This window comes from Primulina eburnea, chromosome 11 (assembly GCF_022965805.1).
Source record: "Primulina eburnea isolate SZY01 chromosome 11, ASM2296580v1, whole genome shotgun sequence".
NCBI lineage: Eukaryota > Viridiplantae > Streptophyta > Magnoliopsida > Lamiales > Gesneriaceae > Primulina > Primulina eburnea.
The window spans coordinates 39,711,480-39,729,447 of NC_133111.1; the positions used below are offsets into that span (position 1 = coordinate 39,711,480).

A 17,968-nucleotide genomic window follows, 5' to 3' on the forward strand; every position below is an offset into this window, starting at 1 on the left:
AAAATGCATTGATTACAAATCTTGGTGGGAGATACGACCACATTGATTTTTAGAACAAAAACTAAGAATTTGAATCAACAAAAACTTTTTGTACTCCAAATTTAATTATAAATTTCCGATTTATAAAATGGTCAAATGATGTCAACAGAATCTAATTGCGATTTCTCAAATTTCATTTTTCTGTTCCGAGTATAAATTTTGACAGGGAATTCCTATCTGTCCACATCTCTCTCTCTCACACAAAATTTACAGTCGGATTGGAGTCAGCTTTCTCTGAGTTTTGTGTGTGGCGGCTCAGTAATCCATTTTTGATACTTTTCGTCTCTGTAAGTTAATCTGTGTATAAATTAGCGAGGAATCCCTCTCTTATCCATTTCTTTTCAGTATTTTTTTTTTGTTGTGGTAAAATTTTCAATTTTCAGTTTTGTTACGGCTTATTTCTCATATATTTTTCATCCTTTTATCTCTTTTGCAGAGATTTTGGGAAGATTCAACGAGGTATTAGCATAAAAAGCTTTTTCATTTTTCTTACCCGGATGCTGTCAACTTTATTTTTGTCATCAATTTCTTTGTTTTTTAATATTTGTAATGGGTAGTGATGAGATCTGGTGATTCCTTGGTTATTATTTTCAAAATCCCGTGAAATGATTTGATCTGTCTTATATTCGCAAGTGAATCTCGATTTTTGATATAGGGAAGATTGGAATGAGTGCTTAACCAAATTGGGAAAATACCAAATTTTGGTGAAGTTTTCCTTCCAATAAAACAGTGTAAATGGTAGAATACAAATGTTAAATAGCATATGTTAATGACTGGTTGGATATTAATTCGGAATAATATTGCTACTTTAAGCGTTTCAAACATTCAGTGTCTTTTGTGGGGACCCGGACGCTAATCATCTTCTTAATCATTATTGGGACTAATTTAATCAATTATAACAAACAAGGTCTAATTTTTTTTTTAAATGCGGAAGGTAATGGAATCAAACTCCTATACATATCAGTATAAAAGTATAAATCTGATACAATATACAATCATACACATCTCAGGTTCAACAACTAACTATCAAGTGTTTAAACCCTATCTCTAGTCTAAGTCCGTAGTCTCTACTCTACTCGATCTTTCTTCACCTCTGTGAACCTGAACCTGTCCCACCTGTTGCCATGCATACATACAAACAAGACAACAGCCGGATAACTCCGGTGAGATATAAATATCTCAGTATAAACAATGGAAGCATGCAATCATATAAAACATATATAAGAGCATAAACAAACATTAAAACATGTATCCAGTCTGACTACATGAATTAATACCAATCTGTATTTAATCAATGGCTCGTTATTTTATCTCAACTTATTTCTAATCTAGGGATCCCGATCTAATTTAGACTTTGGTATGCTGTATCGAATGTCTACAATAGACGTCGATCTACATCTAAGCTCATCGATACACCGTAAGTCTAGAGTCTCAGCGGTTCTGACAAAGACTCGGCCGTTCTGCCCTAGCTAGGCTGATCTGCCCTAGACTCAAACTCTGGCTCTGCTATAATTCAATAGACTAAACATATCCATCTGATAATCTGCAAATATCAATGCAATAAAAAAAAGTATGTGATTTTGGGAAACTCAAGTCAAACCTGACTCGAGTTGTGCAATCCCGAATCAATATTTATTTATACCTTTCGTTCTGTCGCTCTGATACAATCGAAGTCTCGACTCAAAGTCTGTCAATGTTCAATCTGGCAATGACAATATCAATATACTGTATCAATATTCTATTCAAATCAAGACATCTTTGTCTTATCAAATTCTGACGGTACAACCGTATAATTCTGCGATACCGGTGATACCACACCAGTATATACTAATTCCAATAACTTATAATCAACCACCGTACAAATCTGACATCACATCTCAGTCAATTTAACTCTGAAATTCATAACAATTCCATAATCAATCTGTTTCTTAATCTGACTTCGATTCTATGATGTCTACTATGTTAAGAACACTATATGAATCGTATCTGATTTTGGACATAGCATAATTTCAAATCTTAACAAAACGTAACAAAACTTACGTCCTGTAGTAGCTGTCGTTGCTAGGAACACGGTGTCGTACTCGGATTCAAATTTGGACGGACGGATCGAAATATAAAGGCGTAACTGGAGGATTTCTCGTTCCCTTTTCTTTGTTCTTCCCTATTTCTGAAGGAAGCGTTATATATATATTTAAACTTGCATGTAAAAGCAACGTGTCACGTTTCTTGTATATCGGTTGGCGCTCGGGCGGTGCTAAACTACCGCTCGAGCGCGGCATTCTCTGTCCCAATACTCGGCGTGTTACACCTTGGCGCTCGGGCGGTCAAAAACTAACGCCCGGGCGCCACATCCTCTGCCCGAACATGTTCTTGTTGAACATTGGCGCTCGGGCGGTCAACAATTACCGCTCGGGCGCCAAATTTGGTCTCGTAATGGCCCGGCTATAATCACATTAGTTCAAATTCAATAATCTTCGTTTAACATAATATGAAATCTAGGGCATTACACTTTTATTTTTGTAATGTCAGGAAACATAAAAGAATCCTCTGTTGTAAGGACATCATTATTTTAATGAATGGACAACGAAATAGAACATATAAAACATCAGGCTAGTATGATAATTGTTTGCTAAGCATGGATTTGGGTATTTCGAGCGGCTTTAACTAAATTACAGTCGATGGTTTCACATTAGTGTAATCAAAGTGATTTGAATGGTCCATTAAAGATGGTAAAGCAGATTGGAGAAAGGTACATCACTGCGATGATGTGATAATTGGGGATGATTTTAAACATAGCCAGAGAAACAAGATAGCTTTATGACTGATTTCAATGCTTTGGTTTAAAAATTTCCATGTCAAGTTCTTTAGTACGGTACCCCATACATAATTGTCAAAAAGTTCTAAAGTTTTCTTACGTATAATTTTAAGAGCAGAACTATGGTTACCAAATCTTTTGTTGAAGGAGTGTAACATATCTAATAGCCATATAAATTAGCTTAAATTCCATTACTAGTAAACTTCTTATTATGAAGAATGGCATTATGATGAAATGTTTTTATCTGGTTGGAGATACCAGAATCAAAAGATGTGGCCAGATTTGGCTGATGCTCGTGTTTGTTATGATGCTTGTTTGTCATTATAGTGTCAGCGGAAAGTATTGGTCGAATACGGTGGTATTCCTACTTAGATTCTCTAGGCGCTGAATTGATCTGTGCAAGTGATAATGGTGGCCTGGGATGAAGTTTTTTTGACAATTTGTTATCTTTCATGGGTGGTTTTACCTTTTGATAGTTTACTTTAATGCTTTGTTTATCTTTCCTAGCTATTTTTGTTTGGTCTAAATTGTACGACTTTGATATAGTTCAAGTGCATGTGTTTTGACCTTAGCAAGTGATAAAGTACCATTCCTACTAGGAGTGTGCTTAAGTGATCGTTAATTGATAAAATCGTATCCTCTTTTACCTTATTTAAACCTACAAATTCGAGCAAATTTTGTTAAATTAAAGGAAATAAAATAAATAAACAATTAACTACAACAAGAATCAAGAAATCAATGAGACTGAGATCTCTGATTACTGTATTTCCTCAACACTTCACTCGAATCTAGGCTATCCTCCCTTAGTTGATTTTATGCTTGAATTGTTAACCGAAAGTCCTCACGCTTTAATTCAATTAACAAGGCAGATAAGGCTTAGGTTTTCAATCAAATGTCACACAGGCCGTGCAAGTCTATCTCTAGCTATGTTGCATGGATACGGGTACGAATATCGTATCGAATACGATACTTATACGACGACACGTCAAATTTTGAAAATATAAGACACGATACGGTTAGGATACGACAATCATTAATATATATATATATATATATATATATATATATATATATATATATATATATATATATAATATTATATAGTTATATTTATATAAATTTAGTATTGAAAAGTAAAAATTATAGAGATAGATGTAATATTTCATTAATCATAATATCTTAAGTACAAAATATTAAATGCAAAATCCATTTTAAGCAAGTAAAAAGAAATCAAACATCCATATCTGTTGATTTGAGAGCCGCTTGAGCAGAAATGGAATGAAAGAGATGGACAAATGTATTTAGGGATTTAAAAGCCTAGCCCAATTTATTTTAAATTATTTTCCTTTTAGTCCCTAGAAATTTTAATTTTTTAATTAATCCCTAAAACTTTTAAATATTTGCAATTTTGCCCAAACGTATCCGAAAAACGTATACGGCGTATCCATGGCGTGCCCTCGCTGTGTCCAAAACGTATCCGGCTGGTCAACCCTAAACAAAGTCAACGATACGGATTTTGAGGTATCCGACACGCGTATCCGCGTGTCATATCCGTATCCGATACTTCAAAAAAAAAATTAAGGTATCCGTGCTACATAGATCTCTAGCCTATATGAAACTAACATATAATTATTCGGTTCTATAGCTTAATCAACGGATTTTCTCTTGAGCTCGTCACGATTTCCAAATATTAAATTAACTATTGATCGAGATATTAATTGACATCACATAACAAATAGAATAAACAATTTATATGCGTAAACCAAATTTACAAATTAATAGTTTTCATTCAAGCTACATGTTGACTTCCAAAAGCATTCCTAGAAACTATCATGTTTTTACCCAAAAATGCATAAACTATTTTTGGAAACATCATGGAATAATAAAAAAAAAAAGAAAAGGAAAAAAAAGGTAGAAGGTTTTCAATCTATTGAATTTGCTTCATCCTTTCTCTCCTTGCCTCTCTTCACTTGTTCTCCCTTTCTCCTTGTGTTTTTATAGGTTTTCTTTTTCTTTTGGTCAATCTCATGAATAGATCCTTTCCATATTTTACAAACACGTCCAAGTTGAGTTCTAGCCACCTTAGGACTCTTCAATGACGTTGTCCTAGCCCTATGGCCCCTCAGCGGTAAACCAACGGATTTCCAACCCGACCCATGGAAAAGAATATTTTTTATTTCTAAAGTATTACTTTTCATTCCAATTGTGAACCGGGTCGACCTTTCTCATAGATATAGATCAGTCACACCGTCTAATAGAAGACTTACTCACTTTACAAACATCTCGAAGTTGAGTTCTAGTCACATTAGGACCCTTCCATAACGTTGTCCTAGCACTATGGCCCCTCGGGATGGCTCCGCTGCGGTAAACCAACTGCTCAAATTATTTCAATTATGGAGGCGTGCCTCCTCCCACTTCTCATGATGGCAGCCATACTTTCTGCCTTAAAGTGTTGTGTTTCGTTTTCATGGTTCGTGTTTCTGCGCTTCATTCACCTATAAAATCAATATTATTAATTGTTGTACCATATTACTGCATAAAACTAATAAATAAAATCATAAAACTCTACTTTTAGGCTTTCACGTTTTAAACCAAAAAATCATAAATTATTTTTGAAAACATCATGGAGTAATTGAAAGAAAAAGGAATAAGAAATAAAATGTTAGAAGGCCTTCAATTTCATGAATTCGCTTCACTTTTTCTCTCCTTGCCTCTTTTCTTTTGTTCTCCCTTTTCTCCTTTTGTTCGTATGGTTTTTTTTTTCCATAATTTACAAACAGTCCTACTTGAGTTCTAGCCCCCCTAGGAATAGTCCCGCGACACAAAAGCGACTTCCAAATTATTTTCATTGTGGAGGGCACCTCCAACTTTTCGTGATGGGCCAGGACTCCGTACTTTCTTCCCCAAAGTGGTGTTTTTTTGGGCTTTCATGATCAGTTTCATGTTTCTTTGTTTCATTCACCTGCAATAACAATATAATTAATTATTATACCATATTTATTCATAAAACGAATAAAATCAAAAAAACTCGACATGCATCATAATGTGGAATTGCACTTAAATTATGACAAATTAGGTACTCATCTATTTTTAAAATTCCAATTACTTATCACAAATCTTATGATAAATGTTTAATGCTTTAATATTACGATTTAGCTGGGAATGTGATCATTCGACGGATAGGCCTCTGCCTCTCTGTAGCAGATATCAGGTCCTAGCTGTAATATGGGATATCTTCCAGAGCTAAAATGGGTTTAGGCAGTATTCTGAACAGCAACAAAGCTTCATCATCTATGTTACTAGTTTCTAGGAATGTTGAAAGTGCATGATGCAATCTTGTGATAATCTATTATGCTTGGATGTTATATAATAACTATTCCGACATCGTATTCATTATCAGATTTGAAGAACAAGTCTCACAATGTGTCGTAGGTTGGAAGCTACCTAATGCGTATATTTCCTTTCATTTTATGAATCAAAACTGACATATCAGGTCTTATTGGAGATGTAAATCCTTGGATCGTTATCCACAGTTAGAATAAGCTTGGAGCGCCCACACTCACACTCACACCCACACCCACACCCACACCCACAAAAATTCAGCTTGTAACTTGAAGAGCGAACCTGAAAGATACTGAAACTATGATAGCTTATGGTCCGAGTACAAACCAAAAAAGGTCTTATTTTGTTTTGTACGATTGGAGTTAGGAATCAACCTACTATAAAATACATTCTCTGATTTATAACAAAGATCATATTTTCGATTGTGGCTTCACTTAATTTGATTTAATATGCATTCATGTGGCAAGTGACAATTACATATCCACAAAATATCTTATGTCACGCTTATGTATGAGCGAGAAGTTATTGTCGTTATGATTGTAAAACTTATTACTTTAGTGTTTGTTGAATATGCACAGATGTAATTTAAATATGCACATGATTTATTTATTGTAATGTTCTCGTTATTTTTACTCGTGTCCAAATTACTAGCATACTGTTTTGTCTTCAGCTAGGGCAATCTCTTACTTCTGTAGTCAAAATTGTATAGCTCGTAAATATTGATTTGTGTCATGAAGGCTGAACTATCATTTCTTCTTTAATCACGAACTTGTAAAGAATTGCTCCTGAGATCTTGAATGTACGTTATAAACATGGCAATAAAATCTTCTATTTTCAGCACCGAGTTAATTTTTTTTTTAGATTTAGAGATAAAAATTAGGTACTTGAAGCTGTATCTATATATTTTCACATTGCTACACCTTAAGGCGAGCATGGTTCTATCAATAACCAAATGCGAGAGGAATTTTACATAGCTGTCTCTTGTGCTTTATATATGACTCCTGACAAGACCTATTTGTACCAATACATGGGGCACATATAGGTTTAAAAAAAGTTTCATTCTTGTTGTGAGCGCATTAAAAAGATATCAAGGAAGTTTAGATACTCTATATTACCAAGATTACTAGATTCTATGTTTTTTTTTTCCAGAAAGCAGTATTTCAACTAGGAAACATTGCATTTTGGTCCTATATGTTTGACTATTTTCAATTTTGGTCATTTATTTTGTAAAATTTCAATCTTAGTCCTGTATTTTTATTTTCGACAATTTAGTTTTTTTGTCTGCTAGAGTACTGATGTGACACTGCGCTGGTGAACATCTTGTCAACGCCACGTCAGCTACATATGGCACCACGTCGGAAAAAAAATAAAATTGCACAAAAAAATAGCGGATTAGGTTGAAATTATGCAACAGATTGAGACCGAAATTGCAAAAAAACAAATATACAAGACCAAAATTAGAATTTTCGCTTTCAACTGTTGTCTAAGACTACAAGTCTTTTATGCTGGCATTCTTATTCACATTTCCATTTTTTTTCTCGTTGAAACCTTTGCCCGTAAAGTTTCAAGTTTCTTGTTATTTAGGACCTGAATAGTATCAATACAACGATTTGTTAAAAGTTCATTGACCTTATTTAATCACTTTAGTTGGAATATGGATGGAACCAGTTCTTAAAGTTTGTCCTGTACCAAAATGTCTCCCAGTCTCGATGATTGGTGGCTAGAGATGCATTATAGTTCTATCCTGAGGAAATCAATGTGGCCATACAGGTTAGTTTCATTTTTTGGTGTGGTGAATCGTGTTGATTTTTATTTGTCATGGATAATTTTTATGACCATGTGCAAAGGTGTTAAGAAATGTATGGCAGCAATAAATCGAGTTTAGATTCTTTATTTCTCTTGAAATGTGTCCATTAATTATTCATGAGATTAAATGAGTTAACTTCTAATATCATAGCAATGTGAAGTAATTCAATATTTGCTTGCTACAATGAGATAAAAAATAAATGGTATAACTCAATAGAGTTGGTGATATAATGGACATCTGCTCATATCATGGTTTATTTTCTCAATTAATCATACTCATTGCACAATAGTTCATTTTCTATGGCATAACCGATTGCTTAACTTTGTGATGAAATTTAAGGAATTGAATAATATCTTAACAATGCTATGGTTTTTGTTTCCTATTCTTCGATGACTAACCACTTAATTTATCCCAAGTAGAAGTCAAAGTCCATACCATAAATTTGAGATGGACGTGAGACCAAATACTTCTAGTTATCGTGTTGGAGACACAACACAAGTGGATTTGCCTCACCAGAATGTATATCGTGGTGATAGCTGCAATGCTGAAGGATATTTAAATAAAGCTTTGACCCCTAGAAAAAGTTATATGAACATAAAAGTGGTCTGTGATTCCAAATTTGTCCTCATCGAACATATCAGGGGCCTTTTGAAACCATATTGGAAACAAGGGAACCTGAGCAGAGATGTGTACAAAATCATTATGAAGAAATCCGTGGATAAGATTATTGAAGGTATCGAGTCATCCAAATTTCCCAAGACTAAATGCGACCACCAGGAATACCTCTCAGCATAAAAAAGGAAGATCATTGACCACGACAGGTTCGTATCAATTATCTTTTACCCTACGATAACCATTGTTCCAATAATGCTATATTTAGTTGGAGATAATAACGATATTTGTTTGGAATTATGCTACCAAGCAATATTTATGAGGCTCAATGGTATTCTTTTCTATTTCCTTTTCTAGCAGTGGATCAGTTTTACAGGTTTTGATTTGTTTATGACAAGAATGATTCTGGGTAAACATATCCCAACTCCTGCAGTTCTTTTAAAAAATATATCTCGTTTTTACTTTGATAGAAGTCCAATGAGAGTGGATATTTTTTCGCCATAGATCTTTTTGAGTATAATGTTATACAAATTACAAAGTAGTCAAGGGCATTATGCTACGACAGTGATACGAACCATTTTTTCAGACAACACAAATATCTGAATTAACTATAGATAAAGAATAAAATAGACCGATTTACTAAGAAACTAATATGAGCAATAAAACTCAGAGAAGGAACAAGTCCTCTACTAGAAGAAAGACCAAAAATCCTCTCGCCCCTAGTTCGATCTAGCCTAACAACCAAATAAGCATTAATAATCTCTTCCTAAGAAACCCCTCTATACTTATTCCCAACCTTCTCTAGATTCTTCCAATTATATGAGATATAAGAGTCTCGTGCCCTTGAGAATATTCTGGTCTAGGCTCAATATATCTGGGTCCATAACATTGAGCTTTGTGGCCCTCCTTTTCCCTACACCCTCAAACCTCCATTTTAAAGTTTTTTTTTAGGATTTTGGTTTGCATCATAAGTGCGAAGTAAAAAACCAATCAATAAATTGAAACATAATAAGATCAAATCAAACTCAAAACACAAAAAAAAATCACTTGTTTCAACCATATCCTAAATTTAACATATAAAAATCTACCCCATAAAATTCAAACAAAAGAAAAACCTAATGTTTAAATCCATGAAAGTGATGCAAAAGTTGCCAAAGTTCACAAATATCTTGCAAAAGAAGCTTTCCAAGATTTGTATTTATATTTTCCATCCAAAATGTTCTTGGAATTAATAAACTTTTGTGCAAAATAATTCAAATATTGAGTCTAGCACAAATTTTCTTTTTTTTTTAAGATTTATTTCAATTTTGCGGGATCTTCCGCGTCACGATCCAGTCTGGGTCACTTGCGTGTGCGGAGATTACACCAGCAAGCAACTAACAATTATCAAAGAACATGAAAAAAATACCACGAACATAAAAGATCAAGATTGTAGTAGCATTACTGAAGATCGTTCAGTTCCTTAAGTAATTGGTCATGCAGGAGAAATGAACTGTGTTGTGAATGTGATTTAATTGAGCAAATAAACCACGATATGACCGGAGGCTCATATTATCACCAATTTTTTTTTTTTTTTTTGACAATTATCACCAAATCTATTGAGTTATGCATTTATCTTTTATCTAATGGTAACAAGTAAATATGGTATTGCTAGTAACTCACTTAAGGTCATCAGTAACTCACACAGAAACATTTAAAGAAAAAGATAATCATAACTTGATTCATAAGCATTCATTTTTTGAAACCTTTACACATCCTCGCAAAAATTATCCATGACAAATAAATATCAACACAAGTACCATACCAAAAAAATGAAACTAACCTGTGTGGCCGCATTCATTTACTTTGGATAGAGCTATAATGCATTTCTAGCTGATGCAGGAAAAACTTTATAAACTTTTAACAAATTATTGTATTGATTCTATTCAGGACCAAGGACTAAAAGAAAGTTTTAGCATCCAAAGAACTTAAAATTTATGTGCAAAGGGTTCAACAAGAAATCAAAGGGCAATGTGAATAAGGTGGTCTGGAAAATAAATGTCAACATCAATAAGACTCGTACAATAGTCTAATCTTGCGTTTTATATACGAAGTTTCTATCTTTGTTATTCTTTTAATGTGGTAACAACAAGAATGCAACTTTTCATGAACTACTATTCTACAGATAAGTGTTACATACAAGTCTTGTTGGAAATAGTAGAAATAGAAACTAGTACACTCGAATGAAGGAAAAAAGAATGTGGGTTTCAAATGGGTTTTCACTGTAGAATTTAACTCGGATGGGTCAATAGAAAGCTACAAAGCAAGATTGGTTTTAAAGTTCACACAAACATATAGTATTGGTAATCCATTGTTTAAAACTATTTCTTCCAAGTTGAGAATGAACAATATTTCTTTTCTGACTTGAGAGGGAATCTTGAAGACAATTATGTTGAAAGGTATTTTGTTTCATCAGGAAAGATTTTTTTTAGCATGGTTATAGGAGAAATTATCTTAATCATCATGTATTAATTAGTTGATTCTATTGTATATAACCCCTTTGAGATGAATAAAATCACATTAGTTTACCATCTAAAATATTCCACAATAATGTTTCCGGATTAACAACTCTTCTATTGATCCCATACTAAAATGTTACAGAAATGCTAGATATGGTTCCACACACAACATTAATTCTTATTTTTTCAATAAAATTTTGCAAATTTATGTTAGGATCTTACAATCAATATAACATAAACCAAATGCTTAATCATTTCTAAAAATTTTAAAAACTTTTATTCCATTGCATGTACAAAAATGAAATGTCAAAACAATCTTACAAGACCATAGAGCCAATTATTGAAAACAAGTTGAGAGCTCATTTTGTGAAAAAGATCTAACATCTTATAAACAGCAACTCTTAAAATCTCTAATAGCTTATTAAATATTCAAAATAAGCCAATAATCCTCTAGTAAAAGAAACCACGCTCTCATTGGACTTTTATCAAAGTAAAAACAGGATATATCCTAGAAAAGACTGCGGAGTAGAACAAATTAACCCAGGATTGTTCTTATCATAAATCATAAACAAATCAAAACCTACAAAATTGATCCACGGGTAAAAAGCGAAATAGAAAAGAATAGCATTGGACCTCATAAATATTGCACTGTAGCATAATTGCAAACAAATATCATCAGTGTTTCCGACTAATGGATATGGTAGCGTAAAACATGATCAACACGAACCTGTATGAGCTCAAAGATCTTTGATTTTGAAGCTGATAGGTGTTTTTGGTGGTCGCTTTTAGTCTTAGGAAATTTTGATGCCTCGATACTTTCAATAGTCTTGTCCACAGATTTCTTCAGGATGATCTTGTATGCATCTCTGCTCCAATTTCCTTGCTTCCAATATGGTTTCAAAACGTCCCTAATATGTTCATTATGGTAGCGTAAAACATGATCAACACGAACCTATATGAGCTCAAAGATCTTTGATTTTGAAGCTGAGAGGTGTTTTTGGTGGTCGCTTTTAGTATTAGGAAATTTTGACGCCTCGATACTTTCAATAATCTTGTCCACAGATTTCTTCAGGATGATCTTGTATGCATCTCTGCTCAAATTTCCTTGCTTCCAATATGGTTTCAAAACCTCCCTAATATGTTCAATGAGGACGAATTTGAAAGCATTGACCGCCTTAATCTTATTACTCGAGCTTTCATCAACCTCGACGACCACCATGTTTCCCTTCTCAGTTTCCTTTTGCAGTCTCTCCACTCTTTTCCCTCCAACAAATAAAATTGTTTTCTTTCCAGAGTTTTTTTCTGGTACGGTCAGAGGGTCAATAGCACTCTTGTTCAAAGTAGGTTGAAAATGGACTTATGAGTGTGCAATGATCAACACGAACATGTATGAGCTCAAAGATCTTTGATTTTGAAGCTGAGAGGTGTTTTTGGTGGTCGCTTTTAGTCTTAGGAAATTTTGATGCTTCGATACTTTCCATAATCTTGTCCACAGATTTCTTCAGGATGATCTTGTATGCATCTCTGCTCAAATTTCTTTGCTTCTAATATGGTTTCAAAACGTCCCTAATATGTTCATTATGGTAGCGTAAAACATGATCAACACGAACCTGTATGGGCTCAAAGATCTTTGATTTTGAAGCTGAGAGGTGTTTTTGGTGGTCGCTTTTGGTCTTAGGAAATTTTGACGCCTCGATACTTTCAATAATCTTGTCCACATATTTCTTCAGGATGATCTTGTATGCATCTCTGCTCAAATTTCCTTGCTTCCAATATGGTTTCAAAATGTCCCAAATATGTTCAATGAGGACGAATTTGAAAGCATTGACCGCTTTAATCTTATTACTCGAGCTTTCATCAACCTCAGCGACCACCATGTTTCCCTTCTCAGTTTCTTTTTGCAGTCCCTCCACTCTTTTCCCTCCAACAAATAAAGTTGTTGTCTTTCCAGAGTTTTTCTCTAGTACGCTCAGAGGGTCAATAGCACTCATGTTCAAAGTAGGTTGAAAATTGACTTATGAGTGTGCAATGATCAACACGAACCTGTATGAGCTGAAAAATCTTTGATTTTGAAGCTGAGAGGTGTTTTTGGTGGTCGCTTTTATTCTTAGGAAATTTTGATGCTTCGATACTTTCAATAATCTTGTCCACAGATTTTTTCAGGATGATCTTGTATGCATCTCTGCTCAAATTTCTTTGCTTCCAATATGGTTTCAAAACGTCCCTAATATGTTCATTATGGTAGTGTAAAACATGATCAACACGAACCTGTATGAGCTCAAAGATCTTTGATTTTGAAGCTGAGAGGTGTTTTTGGTGGTCGCTTTTAGTCTTAGGAAATTTTGATGCCTCGATACTTTCAATAATCTTGTCCACAGATTTCTTCAGGATGATCTTGTATGCATCTCTGCTCAAATTTCCTTGCTTCCAATATGGTTTCAAAACCTCCCTAATATGTTCATTATGGTTGCGTAAAACATGATAAACACGAACCTGTATGAGCTCAAAGATCTTTGATTTTGAAGCTGAGAGGTGTTTTTGGTGGTCGCTTTTAGTCGTAGGAAATTTTGACGCCTCGATACATTCAATAATCTTGTCCACAGATTTTTTCAGGATGATCTTGTATGCATCTCTGCTCAAATTTCCTTGCTTCCAATATGGTTTCAAAACGTCCCTAATATGTTCAATGAGGACGAATTTGAAAGCATTGACCGCCTTAATCTTATTACTCGAGCTTTCATCAACCTCAGCGACCCCCATGTTTCCCTTCTCAGTTTCCTTTTGCAGTCCCTCCACTCTTTTCCCTCCAACAAATAAAGTTGTTGTCTTTCCAGAGTTTTCCTCTGGTACGGTCAGAGGGTCAATAGCACTCCTGTTCAAAGTTAGTTGAAAATGGACTTATGAGTGTCTAATGATCAACGCGAACCTGTATGAGTTGAATGATATTTGATTTTGAAGCTGAGAGGTGTTTTTGGTGGTCGCTTTTAGTCTTAGGAAATTTTGATGCCTTGATACTTTCTATAATCTTGTCCACAGATTTTTTCAGGATGATCTTGTATGCATCTCTGCTCAAATTTCCTTGCTTCCAATATGGTTTCAAAACGTCCCTAATATGGTCATTATGGTAGCGTAAAACATGATCAACACGAACCTGTATGAGCTCAAAGATCTTTGATTTGATTTATTCAGGTTCGTGTTGATCATGTTTTACGCTACCATAATGAACATATTAGGGACGTTTTGAAACCATATTTTAAGCAAGGAAATTTGAGCAGAGATGCATACTAGATCATCCTGAAAAAATCTGTGGACAAGATTATTTAATCTATCGAGGCATCAAAATTTCCAAAGACTAAAAGCGACCACCAAAAACACCTCTCAGCTTCAAAATCAAAGATCTTTCAGCTCATACATGTTCGTGTTGATCATTGCACACTCATAAGTCAATTTTCAACCTACTTTGAACATGAGTGCTATTGACCCTCTGAGCGTACTAGAGAAAAACTCTGGAAAGACAACAACTTTATTTGTTGGAGGGAAAAGAGTGGAGGGACTGCAAAAGGAAACTGAGAAGGGAAACATGGTGGTCCCTGAGGTTGATGAAAGCTCGAGTAATAAGATTAAGGCGGTCAATGTTTTCAAATTCGTCCTCATTGAACATATTAGGGACGTGTTGAAACCATATTGGAAGCAAGGAAATTTGAGCAGAGATGTATACAAGATCATCCTGAAGAAATCTGTGGACAAGATTATTGAAAGTATCGAGGCGTCAAAATTTTCTAAGACGAAAAGCGACCACCAAAAACACCTCCCAGCTTCAAAATCAAAGATCTTTGAGCTCATACAGGTTCGTGTTGATCATGTTTTACGCTACCATAATGAACATATTAGGGACGTTTTGAAACAATATTGGAAGCAAGGAAATTTGAGCAGAGATGCATACAAGATCATCATGAAGAAATCTGTGGACAAGATTATTGAAAGTATCGAGGCATCAAAATTTCCTAAGACTAAAAGCGACCACCAAAAACACCTCTCAGCTTCAAAATCAAAGATCTTTGAGCTCATACAGGTTCGTGTTGATCATGTTTTACGCTACCATAATGAACATATTAGAGACGTTTTGAAACCATATTGGAAGCAAGGAAATTTGAGCAGAGATGCATACAAGATCATCCTGAATAAATCTGTGGACAAGATTATGGAAAGTATTGAAGCATTAAAATTTCCTCAGAATAAAAGCGACCACCAAAAACACCTCTCAGCTTCAAAATCAAAGATCTTTCAGCTCATACAGGTTCGTGTTGATCATTGCACACTCATAAGTCGATTTTCAACCAACTTTGAACAGGAGTGCTACTGACCCTCTGATCGTACCAGAGGAAAACTCTGGAAAGACAACAACTTTATTTGTTGGAGGGAAAAGAGTCGAGGGACTGCATAAAGAAACTGAGAAGGGAAACATGGTGGTCGCTGAGGTTGATGAAAGCTCGAGTAATAAGATTAAGGCGGTCAATGCTTTCAAATTCGTCCTCATTGAACATATTATGGACTTTTGAAACCATATTGGAAGCAAAGAAATTTGAGCAGAGATGCGTACAAGATCATCCTGAAGAAATCTGAGGACAAGACTATTGTAAGTATCGAGACGTCAAAATTTCCTAAGACCAAAAGCGACCACCAAAAACACCTCTCAGCTTCAAAATCAAAGATCTTTGAGCTCATACAGGTTCTTGTTGATCATGTTTTACGCTACCATAATGAACATATTAGGGACGTTTTGAAACCATATTAGAAGCAAGGAAACTGGAGCAGAGATGCATACAAGATCATCCTGAAGAAATCTGTGGACAAGATTATTGAAAGTATCGAAGCATCAAAATTTCCTAAGACTAAAAGCGACCACCAAAAACACCTCTCATATTCAAAATCAAAGATCTTTGAGCTCATATAGGTTCGTGTTGATCATTGAACTCTCATAAGTCCAATTTCAACCTACTTTGAACAAGAGTGCTATTGACCCTCTGACCGTACCAGAAGAAAACTCTGGAAAGACAACAATTTTATTTGTTGGAGGGAAAAGAGTGGAGGGACTGCAAAAGGAAACTGAGAAGGGAAACATGGTGGTCGTCGAGGTTGATGAAAGCTCGAGTAATAAGATTAAGGCGGTCAATGCTTTAAAATTCGTCCTCATTGAACATATTAGGGAGGTTTTGAAACCATATTGGAAGCAAGGAAATTTGAGCAGAGATGCATACAAGATCATCATGAAGAAATCTGTGGACAAGATTATTGAAAGTATCGAGGCGTCAAAATTTTTGCTAATACTAAAAGCGACCACCAAAAACACCTCTCAGCTTCAAAATCAAAGATCTTTGAGCTCATATAAGTTCGTGTTGATCATGTTTTACGCTACCATAATGAACATATTAGGGACGTTTTGAAACCATATTGGAAGCAAGGAAATTGGAGCAGAGATGAATACAAGATCATCCTGAAGAAATCTGTGGACAAGACTATTGAAAGTATCGAGGCATCAAAATTTCCTAAGACTAAAAGCGACCACCAAAAACACCTCTCAGCTTCAAAATCAAAGATCTTTGAGGTCATACAGGTTCGTGTTGATCATGTTTTACGCTACCATATCCATTAGTCGGAAACACTGATGATATTTGTTTGCAATTATGCTACAGTGCAATATTTATGAGGTCCAATGCTATTCTTTTCTATTTCGCTTTTTACCCGTGGATCAGTTTTGATTTGTTTATGATTTATGATAAGAACAATCCTGGGTTAATTTGTTCTACTCCGCAGTCTTTTCTAGGATATATCTTGTTTTTACTTTGATAAAAGTCCAATGAGAGCGTGGTTTCTTTTACTAGAGGATTATTGGCTTATTTTGAATATTTAATAAGCTATTAGAGATTTTAAGAGTTGCTGTTTATAAGATGTTAGATATTTTTCACAAAATGAGCTCTCAACTTGTTTTCAATAATTGGCTCTATGGTCTTGTAAGATTGTTTTGACATTTCATTTTTGTACATGCAATGGAATAAAAGTTTTTAAACTTTTTAGAAATGATTAAGCATTTGGTTTATGTTATATTGATTGTAGGATCCTAACATAAATTTTCTTATTTTATTGAAAAAATAAGAATTAATATTGTGTGTGGAACCATATCTAGCATTTCTGTAACATTTTAGTATGGGATCAATAGAAGAGTTGTTAATCCGGAAACCTTATTGTGGAATATTTTAGATGGTAAACTAATGTGATTTTATTCATCTCAAAGGGGTTATATACAATAGAATCAACTAATTAATACATGATGACTAAGATAATTTCTCCTATAACCATGCTAAAAAAAATCTTTCCTGATGAAACAAAATATCTTTCAACATAATTGTCTTCAAGATTCCCTCTCAAGTCAGAAAAGAAATATTGTTCATTCTCAACTTGGAAGAAATAGTTTTAAACAACGGATTACCAATACTATATGTATGTGTGAACTTTAAAACCAATCTTGCTTTGTAGCTTTCTATTGACCCATCCGAGTTAAATTTTACAGTGAAAACCCATTTGAAACCCACATTCTTTTTTCCTTCATTCGAGTGTACTAGTTTCTATTTCTACTATTTCCAACAAGACTTGTATGTACCACTTATCTGTAATATAGTAGTTCATGAAAAGTTGCATTCTTGTTGTTACCACATTAAAAGAATAACAAAGTTAGAAACTTCGTATATAAAACGCAAGATTAGACTATTGTACGAGTCTTATTGATGTTGACATTTATTTTCCAGACCACCTTATTCACATTGCCCTTTGATTTCTTGTTGAACCCTTTGCACATAA

General features: G+C 34.4%; 1 protein-coding gene and 2 long non-coding RNA genes across 4 annotated transcripts in view; 1 reads left to right on the forward strand and 2 right to left on the reverse strand.

Annotated features, from left to right (window-relative positions):
* The first annotated feature begins 56 nt into the window (after positions 1-56).
* The window catches only part of LOC140805977 (zinc finger CCCH domain-containing protein 55-like), a 40,768-nt gene continuing 22,856 nt past the window's right edge, over positions 57-17,968 (forward strand). For both annotated transcript variants that reach the window (XR_012112423.1, XR_012112422.1), the window contains exons 1-3: positions 57-326; positions 476-498; positions 7,844-7,966. The gene's annotated coding sequence lies outside the window, so the exon portion shown is untranslated. The remainder of the gene's footprint in view (positions 327-475; positions 499-7,843; positions 7,967-17,968) is intronic.
* On the reverse strand, positions 524-3,882 carry LOC140805979 (uncharacterized). Its single transcript, XR_012112425.1, has 2 exons — positions 2,547-3,882; positions 524-871 (listed from the first exon to the last, which is right to left on the reverse strand). It is a non-coding gene; the product is annotated as an uncharacterized lncRNA (long non-coding RNA).
* On the reverse strand, positions 15,524-17,219 carry LOC140805978 (uncharacterized). The gene is made up of 3 exons (XR_012112424.1): positions 16,464-17,219; positions 15,870-16,028; positions 15,524-15,645 (listed from the first exon to the last, which is right to left on the reverse strand). It is a non-coding gene; the product is annotated as an uncharacterized lncRNA (long non-coding RNA).